Genomic DNA, 8,169 nt, shown 5'->3' with positions numbered 1-8,169 from the left:
TAATTATGCTACTGGGCTTTTCAGTCAGCAGAGCATGCTAGCTCTGTGTGCTCCTAATCACATTAATTATGTGTTCCCTGGCTGCAGCTCACAGCTTGGCATTTGCTGCACAGCTCCAAGCATCCAGGCAATACTGCAGTGGGTCTCTGGTAGCAAAACTGGAATTTATTTATTTATTTTGCTCCATAGAGCTCTTGTTTCTTCATGTATTCAGTTGGTACCCTTTATTTCCCTGAATTTCCTCTTTGTCATCTTAAGTCTTTATGTTTAAGAACTCTTAAGAGCCGTTTCCATTGGTGGACATGAAGGATGTTATTCTGGGCCCATTAATTACACAAACAACCCTTCCCTCTTTTTGTTTGGATTCTGAGGATCATGACTGGGTTCTTCTGCTGATGTCTTGAATTTTTTTTTTTGAAGTCTTTGTTCCCTCTGACTTTACTTATAAAGAATTGACTATGAAGTGATGGTCTTCAGCACGGTTCTGGATTGATAAATGGTAGGTCAGTGGCGATGATTTATGTTTCCACTCTGCCAACCACTCTTTACTTCTGCTCCTTCCTTCCTGTCCCCCCTTCCCAGTTTGAGGGGACTGGTAACAAGTGGTAATGTGAAATATTCTTTGAGGCTGTTTCCAATTCTCAGACCCCCATCCACTAGGAAGTGTTTTCATGGATATTTGTGTTAGTGAGTATTTGCTGGCGTGGCAGCTTTATGAGACTATAATGCACACCTGCCTCTGCTGGGGCAGCTGGTTCTCCCAGAGGGAATTGCTGTGCATCCATATTGCTGGGTTTACTATGCCATCAGCCAGAGCACTAGAGATGGAACGTATCAGTACTCAGGAGTATTAAGGTATCTTACAGGATCAGCTGAATGACCTTGAGAACTGGAACAGAAAATCAACTTAAACGGTTTGTGTGAGAAGTCATTTATTTGAGGACTAATAAAAAAAAAAAACCCTCCTCTGCTATAAAGTGGATGCTCATTAGTGACTGAAGAGTTGGAGGGTTTTAATCATGCTTTAATCAGCTAGTAGATGATAAAAACATCATGCTATGTAAGGCAAGGTATTTCTAGTAAAGCTGTACAAGTACCATAGGATTATATAAGCCTCTGCTGTGAGATCTCATCTTGAATGCTATGTACAGTTCTGGTCTGCTACGTATAGAGGCAAAAAAGAATCTGAGCTGGGGCGAGTACAGAGGAGGACTACACTGCTGAGTAGGAGAATGAAGATATTTTTTAGGAGGGGCCTAGAAGAGCTAATTTAGCAAAAAGAATCCTGAGAGGGGGATATGATTTTCCACTTATATAAAATATACATGTGTATATCTGTCTATCTTGCTTTCTTGCCCTGATCATAGGCTAGAACTGTTGCACATAACTGGTTAATAAATAGTTGGTCGATCAAAAGAAAGTGAGGTTCTGAAGCGGCCATCTAGCTGAGGGGCAAGGGCAGGGAACCTGTGGAGGTGTCTCCATTCTCTCCTCTCAACTCATTGCCAGGTGGCCACGGCCTTCCACACCCCGGTAGATCACTGTGAGCACTGACACAGGCCAGGGAAAATGGGGTTCTTTGGAATGCTCTGGGCTCTTTTGACTGTGCTAATTAAAGAGAAGTGAGTGCACTCACAATGCTAATTGGGATTATTGACAGACAAACCTGTGTCTTCCTTCTCTTCATCATAAATCTCCCCCTGCTAGTGTCCAGGTTATTGCTGGATGACTTCAACCATTATCTGGACAGGATGGCTGAATATGTATTTGTTCAAGTGAAAAGATGCTGGAATACCTTGTAACTAGATCTCTGTGGGGTAAAGATTCCTGTGGCTGCTAATGTTTTGCTTTAAATTAAATGTACAAAGCAAAGATGAAATTAGGAGGCTGCTGGTTTCAAACAGTTCTGCATGGCCGAGGGAAGATCTGGAGCGTGCTTTGACGTGCCGTGTTCAGGTAGTTTGCTGTTTGTGTTAATTCCCACTGTTACGATTTAACTGTGTTTTCACTGTACATGAATTTTAAATTAATTGTTAGTGACCCATGCGAGTCCCTGGAGGGGAGATTCTGTTTGAGTCAGATCTGGTTTTTAAAATGCATCAGGTGGATTGGTTCCCCACCTCTAAAATAAAGCTTTGAGGAGCAGTATGCTCTTAAGAGCTGTTATAAAAAATAAATGGTGGTCTTACACGGATCAGAAGCGCCTGCTCTGCGTGTGTTTGGTAGCTGGTTGCTTTACGCTGTGTGTGCTATCTGTGCCTGGCAGCTTGGATGAGTGTGTGTGTGTGGGCTTCCGTGTTCCAGCACGATGGGATTGTCCTTTTAGTGCAACGGGTGTGAGTGGAAGTTGATGAGTCTGATGTTTTGATTCTTAATCCTTGGTGATATTTGCATTTGCTGCCCAAGATACAGCGTAACATCTTGAGGGGGGGAGGAAGACGTACTTTCCTTCCGTGTCCTGTTTCGTCATCTTCCCCTTTGCCTTCTTTTTTCCTAGCCCTCAAACTAGCCACTTTGGAGAAGAGTGGCCACCTCGTAGGGCTGCTTCTTTGCTGGCTGGAGAAGGTGTCCCTCAGGCAGCTGTGGGGCTGCTTAGGTGACTCAGTTGGGAAAGAAACAGAAATTTTATATCACTTTCCTAAAAAAGGCTCAGAAAAAAACATGAAATGGAGCAGGCTGCCTACTTCCAAAGCCTGTGCTCAGGGAAGAGAGTGGTCTGTGGCGTATAATGCATTATAAATATTGGAGTAGTGCAGTAAATATCAGTAATCTTATTACAGGGAGTGGAAATTCTCTTTAATATATTATCTGTGAGGATGCAAGAGGCCCACAGACCTTCTCTCTGTCTCTTAGTCTGTTTTTCATGTTTACATTTTTACATTTCATTCATATGCATATTAAAAAAAAAAAAAAGTGGTTTGAATCACCAGATGGATTTTTCATGAGGACTGTTATGCATTTTTCTGTGTATTTTATTTGAATACTTAGGTGTCTGTGTTTGGGGGGGTGGGGTGTTGTTTGTTTTTAGTTTTTTCCTGTTTATAGTGCATTGATTTGTTGTTAAATTCAGCCTCTCTGCCATGCCAAAAGTGTGCCTTTGGGAGTGTTTCGAGGCTGCTTGCAGTACTTTTCTTTTTCCATCCTTGTGTTATAACTGTTCTTGCAAGTTATTTAAAATAAACTGGACACTTGCAAAGGCATTATTTTAATTTGTCCCAAACCTCTTGCCCTTTAAAGGGAGACTTGAAAAGAAAAAAAATCCTCCTGAGCTCCTTTTCTTTTGCCTGATGTGATTCTCCTTGGGCTCAGCCTAGCTGAGCTCAGTGAAGGTCCTACATGAATCTGTTATTTCTTGTAGAGACGTGTATTTTCCTGGGATGGTCCAGGTTATGATAAAGGCACCTCCAAAGCTGCACTTCAGTGGATGAACATGCAGAGATACACCAAAAAAGGGTTCTTTGCTCTGAGAGTTGATCCTTGGAAAGTTGGCTGAGCAGAGCTGGGTTGCTGGTTTATCTGATGTGGAAAAGAAAGATGTGAACATTTGTCATGTCCACTCTGACATCACCATCGAGCAATTAAGAGAAAGAAATCTAATTTTTTTGCCATCAGTTTAGCTCTTGGAATTCCCTCATGGCTTATTGTACAAAAGGCTGAAAAATAAGAGTAATAATCCAATTTTTGTCTGTTTCTAGTGTTTTATGTTTTCCATTAAAGCCATGCTGCTATGCTGCACTGACTTTTTGAACTGAAGGATCAAAAAATACTCCTCCCTTTTTTTTTTGGTGAAGACTGTCTCCGAGAAGGATAAATATTATTGATTGAGGTATTTAATACACTAATGAAACCCACAATTATTGACTATGTAATTAATATACTGTCTAAAAGTAAAGTTTGACAGTGCATATAGAAAAGCTATATTGACTTGCGCTTCTTTGGCAACGTGCCTCGCAGGTTTTTATTTATAGACACTGAAACACGTTCTTCTTCAAGTAATGATTCAATCCCACTTTCTGCTTGCCACAAGCTAGAAGGCTGCCGTTCTTCTTGCTGACTGTAAGGCTTTCATATTATCTGTGGGGAGCTAAAATTTTCAGCATTTAGCTTTTGCTACCTATCGCATTAGATTTTGGAGCTGGAGCGTCCGTGTGCATGGGGTTGTTTCTTGCAGCTGGGAAACAAGACCTTTCTGAGCAGCTTCCAGCTTTTTGTGAGGAAATTTGTGGACTTTTTTTTTTACTTGCTTTTGGTTTTGCTAAGCTTGAAGTGATGAAGAGATGGGAAATCCAAGGGACATCTTGATAGACCTGGAAGGGTGCTATCAAACAGAGGATTTCCCTTCGGTGTAGCTGCGTTCGTGTTTTTAAGGCAGCCCTTGTGTGCTTGGGGAGCATATGGTCTGGTTTAGGCTCAAAGTGATACATGATTTTGTTCTAAGCTGAAGTGGCCTTTCTTAAGCCTAGCAGCAAGATTTAGTCTTCACCCTGAACTGACAGATGATCTGCAGCCTGGTGTGTGTTCCTGCCTTGTTCCAGGGTTTGGAAATGCTGCGTCCCCATCGTTTTGGCCGACCTCAAGATGGTAGTTCACCTCATCTCCCTTAGTCTTCCTTGTCTTCCCCAGCTGGTTCTGTTTGCAGCCCAGTCTCATGTTCTTTACTGCGGCTTCAGTTGCCATAAACTGTGTTTAAATTGCCAGGAAGCTGAAGCTACATTTATAAATGGCTTTAAGTTGTTCGTGTGCCCTGTGAAATGTTAAACTTCTTAGCACCAGGTGAAGTTATTTACATCGAACTCAGAAGCTGATAATGAAGGTTTTTTTAGATTTCAAGTGTTTTAAAAAAAAACTTCCAAATCCCAAGTGTATCAGCTATCTGGTAATTGGAGCTTGTGCTGTCATTAAAAATGACAGCTTTCTCCAATAACATTCTTAGTGCTTGTAAAATGCAGCTAACATAACCTATATTTAACTCGTATTAGCTAGAATTTCCTTTCCATGCTTACTTTCAGAGCTTTGGTGTGAATACCATGGTCCTTCTCTATTCATGAACCACGTATTTTACCTGGTTGGAAGAATTTAAAGCTTTTAAGCAGGGCTGGACAGCTGGGTATCTCTGTTGTGATTTTCCCCCCATAGAAGTTTCTTTCAGCCAGTAAGTAGGTAGAAATAAACCTTAAGCAATAATATGTATTGCAAGAAAGTCCAACTTTGCTGAAGGTTAGTGGAAAGCTCCTATTCCTTAATGCTGCTGAACAAACAAAGCTTTTCTTTTTTTTCCTTTTCTTTTTTTTTCTCCCCTCTCCCCCCCTCTGCGGTCAGTTAAAAACATTTGCATGTTGAATCGTTTAGGCGCTGTCCCATAATTGAGATGCTGGGTAGCAATCTGCTCCCCTCCTCCGCCTGGAAGTGTTCCACACAGAGCCCTCTAATTAAACAGAAAATGGTTTGTCATGTGTAACTGCCTCTTCTGAATGTAACAAACTCATTTCAAGAGATGCCAACACCATCTTTATAGCTGTTTTAATAATCTTCTCTTGAATCAGAGAGGGCTCTAACCTCGTATTTCACTTCACCAGCTGTTTATTTTGCTGTTTGTTGTTGTTTTTTTTTTTTCTTTCCCCCCCTTGCACTGAGAATGTGTAGACTCCTTTGTGTGTGTGTGTGGAAATCCTCATTAGAGTAACCGAGTTTAAGTCTGTGCAATAGTCTGTTAGGGCTGCTGCTTTTAAGTATTACTATTTACAGTGGGAGCACGTGCAGGTTTTCAGCTCCGAGCCTTGTCAATCTCCTGCCTGTCACCCTGAGGGGGCCCAAAAAAGCTCCGCTGCCGTCCCCGTTTGCTGAGGAACGAAGGTGTTTAGGCAGTTTCCCAAAGCTAACATCTATTTTGCAGACAGATGTGCATGCCACAGCCACCCTCCGCACACGCCTGTAATAGAAACCATTAGCTTCTCCGCTACCCCGGCAAAGAGGAGAGCTGCAGTGTATTCTTAATGCATGAAGTGTGGTCTGGGTAAGACACAAATAGTATAGCAGATTACCAGGTAAAATTGGCTTTTACCTCTCCCCCATCCTTCTCAGACACTTTCCTGCCAAACTTCAGCTTTTAAGTCGGCACTCAAAGAAATTCTCTCTGTGTAAAAGGCCTCTTGCTGCCTTTTAAATTGGCTAATGTTTGGCAGAAAATCCGAATAGCGGGTACAGTTATTTAGTGCCTTCATTACTTACTGCCTGGAGACTTTCTCTGATATTAGTGGTTCCTGTTTATACAGGGTGTGCTTGTGTCTGCCTCTATACTGCCTTTTTTTGGATAGGTGAGGAGCTGGAGGAGCTCACGGTGGCACGCCACAGCCTCGTGTCCCAGGTGAGGGCTTTTTCTTTGGACAAACCTCATCCCACCCTGTGCTGAGATGGAACACCCTTCCTTGACATAACAGCTTAATACACAGTTGCACTAGTTAGAAGATGAGGAGTAGTGTTCTTCCAACAAGCCGTGCTGTTAACATCCAGCTGGGATGTGAAAATCACTTCCAGGTTTCTATCTCTAAATATTGCTAGCCTGACGCCACCATCTTCAAAAAGGGAAGGAACAGCAAGCCGACTCCTGTCAGTTTGTTAGAGCATATTTATAACTCAAATGCTAATTCCTGCTCTTGACTCATAATAGCTTCTGAATTCTGAATCTTTACATTCCGGGTCTCATGTTTTGAGGTTAATCCATTTGGATAGATTGGGAAGCAGAATTTATAATTTGGAGAAGTCAAGTTAGTCCTTTGCTTCAGCCAGTTGTGTCATGTTGGCAGTAGGTCCCACCAGCAAGCCAATGTTTGACCCTTCCTTATAGACTAGTCAAAACCAACATATTCACTTTATCTGACGTGATACTGCAGTTCCCTTCACGCTCATACCTTGGCCCGTAAGCTTAAGAGTCACAATACCGGCTGTCAGCATACTTGCCTGATTCTGATTTAACTCATTCAGCTTATTGTGAGCCTTAACCTATTTTCTGTGCTGTCTCCAAGTGTACAGCTTCTGCAAAAGGATTAATAACACACAAAAAAATATATATCTTCATTTTTCAAACCTCTCCTATGAAGTGATACAGACTTACAGGGTTTGAAGGAAGGAACATTAATACACCACCCACCAGTGGATGTGGCCTTTAGCATCAGTCCTTGAGCCAGCCTTTGTAGAAGGCAGCCTGTATCACCGCAGCTCTTGCTGATGCTAAAGCTCCAGGAGCTGCCTTCACCTTGCAGAAAGCTTTGCTTCACTTGCTCTCATTATATTCTAGTCCTGTATCGGATTGTGAAGAGAACATGCTCATTGCTAAGCAAGATTTAAGAAAAAGAATAATAGCTTTTTTTTTCTTTTTAAGAAAAAGAGTAACTGTAATTTGATTAGAATTTTACTAGTTGTGTTTGGAAATACAAAAAGATAAAGCAATGAATGGGAATTTCTTTTTGGAACTTTAACACTTAGGTTCTGATGGAGGTGTGTTTTCCCAGTTTACAAAACTAGTGAAGGATCACAGCATTTTAATGATCCCTGTTAGTGTCATTTCCTATGACTAATGAGGTGTCATCTGGTGTTAATGATGGGTCTGGTCCCCAAGCAGCAACCTATTCCCATACCTTGTCTCCTATTCTTTGAGCAGTTTGAGGACGCTTGGCATCTCAACTGGGAGAGGGGAGGCAGTGCATCTCCTCTCCCAGCTGAGGTTTCTCATTTAATTTACCAGACCTAAGGGGGTTGATTTAGCATTCCCCCCAAGGGATACTCGTGTAAATAAACTTTAGACTCTACTTACATGCCTTACTTAATTGTGGTGGGTGCTAAGTGTTTAGAAAAGGGGGCATTCATCCCAATTGATGCTTGCAGAATGTAGTGTGCCAGCAGTGTGTGACTGCTCCCGTAAATCCCCCTTCCAGGAGTTCCTGGCTGTGCACTTTGCAAGGAGACTTGTAGCAAACACCTTGCAATGCATATTCATTATTTCGATTTTTGCTTTAAGGCTTGAGGGAGGGGGAAGGAAGTGGCTTCTCTCACCAATTTGTGTTCCTTGAGCTAATCCACATCTCCTACTTGGCACAGTTAACTTATAGTTGCAATGTTTTTTGTATCTTGCAGAAGCAAGTTTTAATTACGCTACAAAAGTCCCTTTCTGCC

Source organism: Antrostomus carolinensis, unplaced genomic scaffold (assembly GCF_000700745.2).
Source record: "Antrostomus carolinensis isolate BGI_N321 unplaced genomic scaffold, ASM70074v2 scaffold7476, whole genome shotgun sequence".
NCBI lineage: Eukaryota > Metazoa > Chordata > Aves > Caprimulgiformes > Caprimulgidae > Antrostomus > Antrostomus carolinensis.
This window is presented reverse-complemented; position numbering follows the sequence as displayed.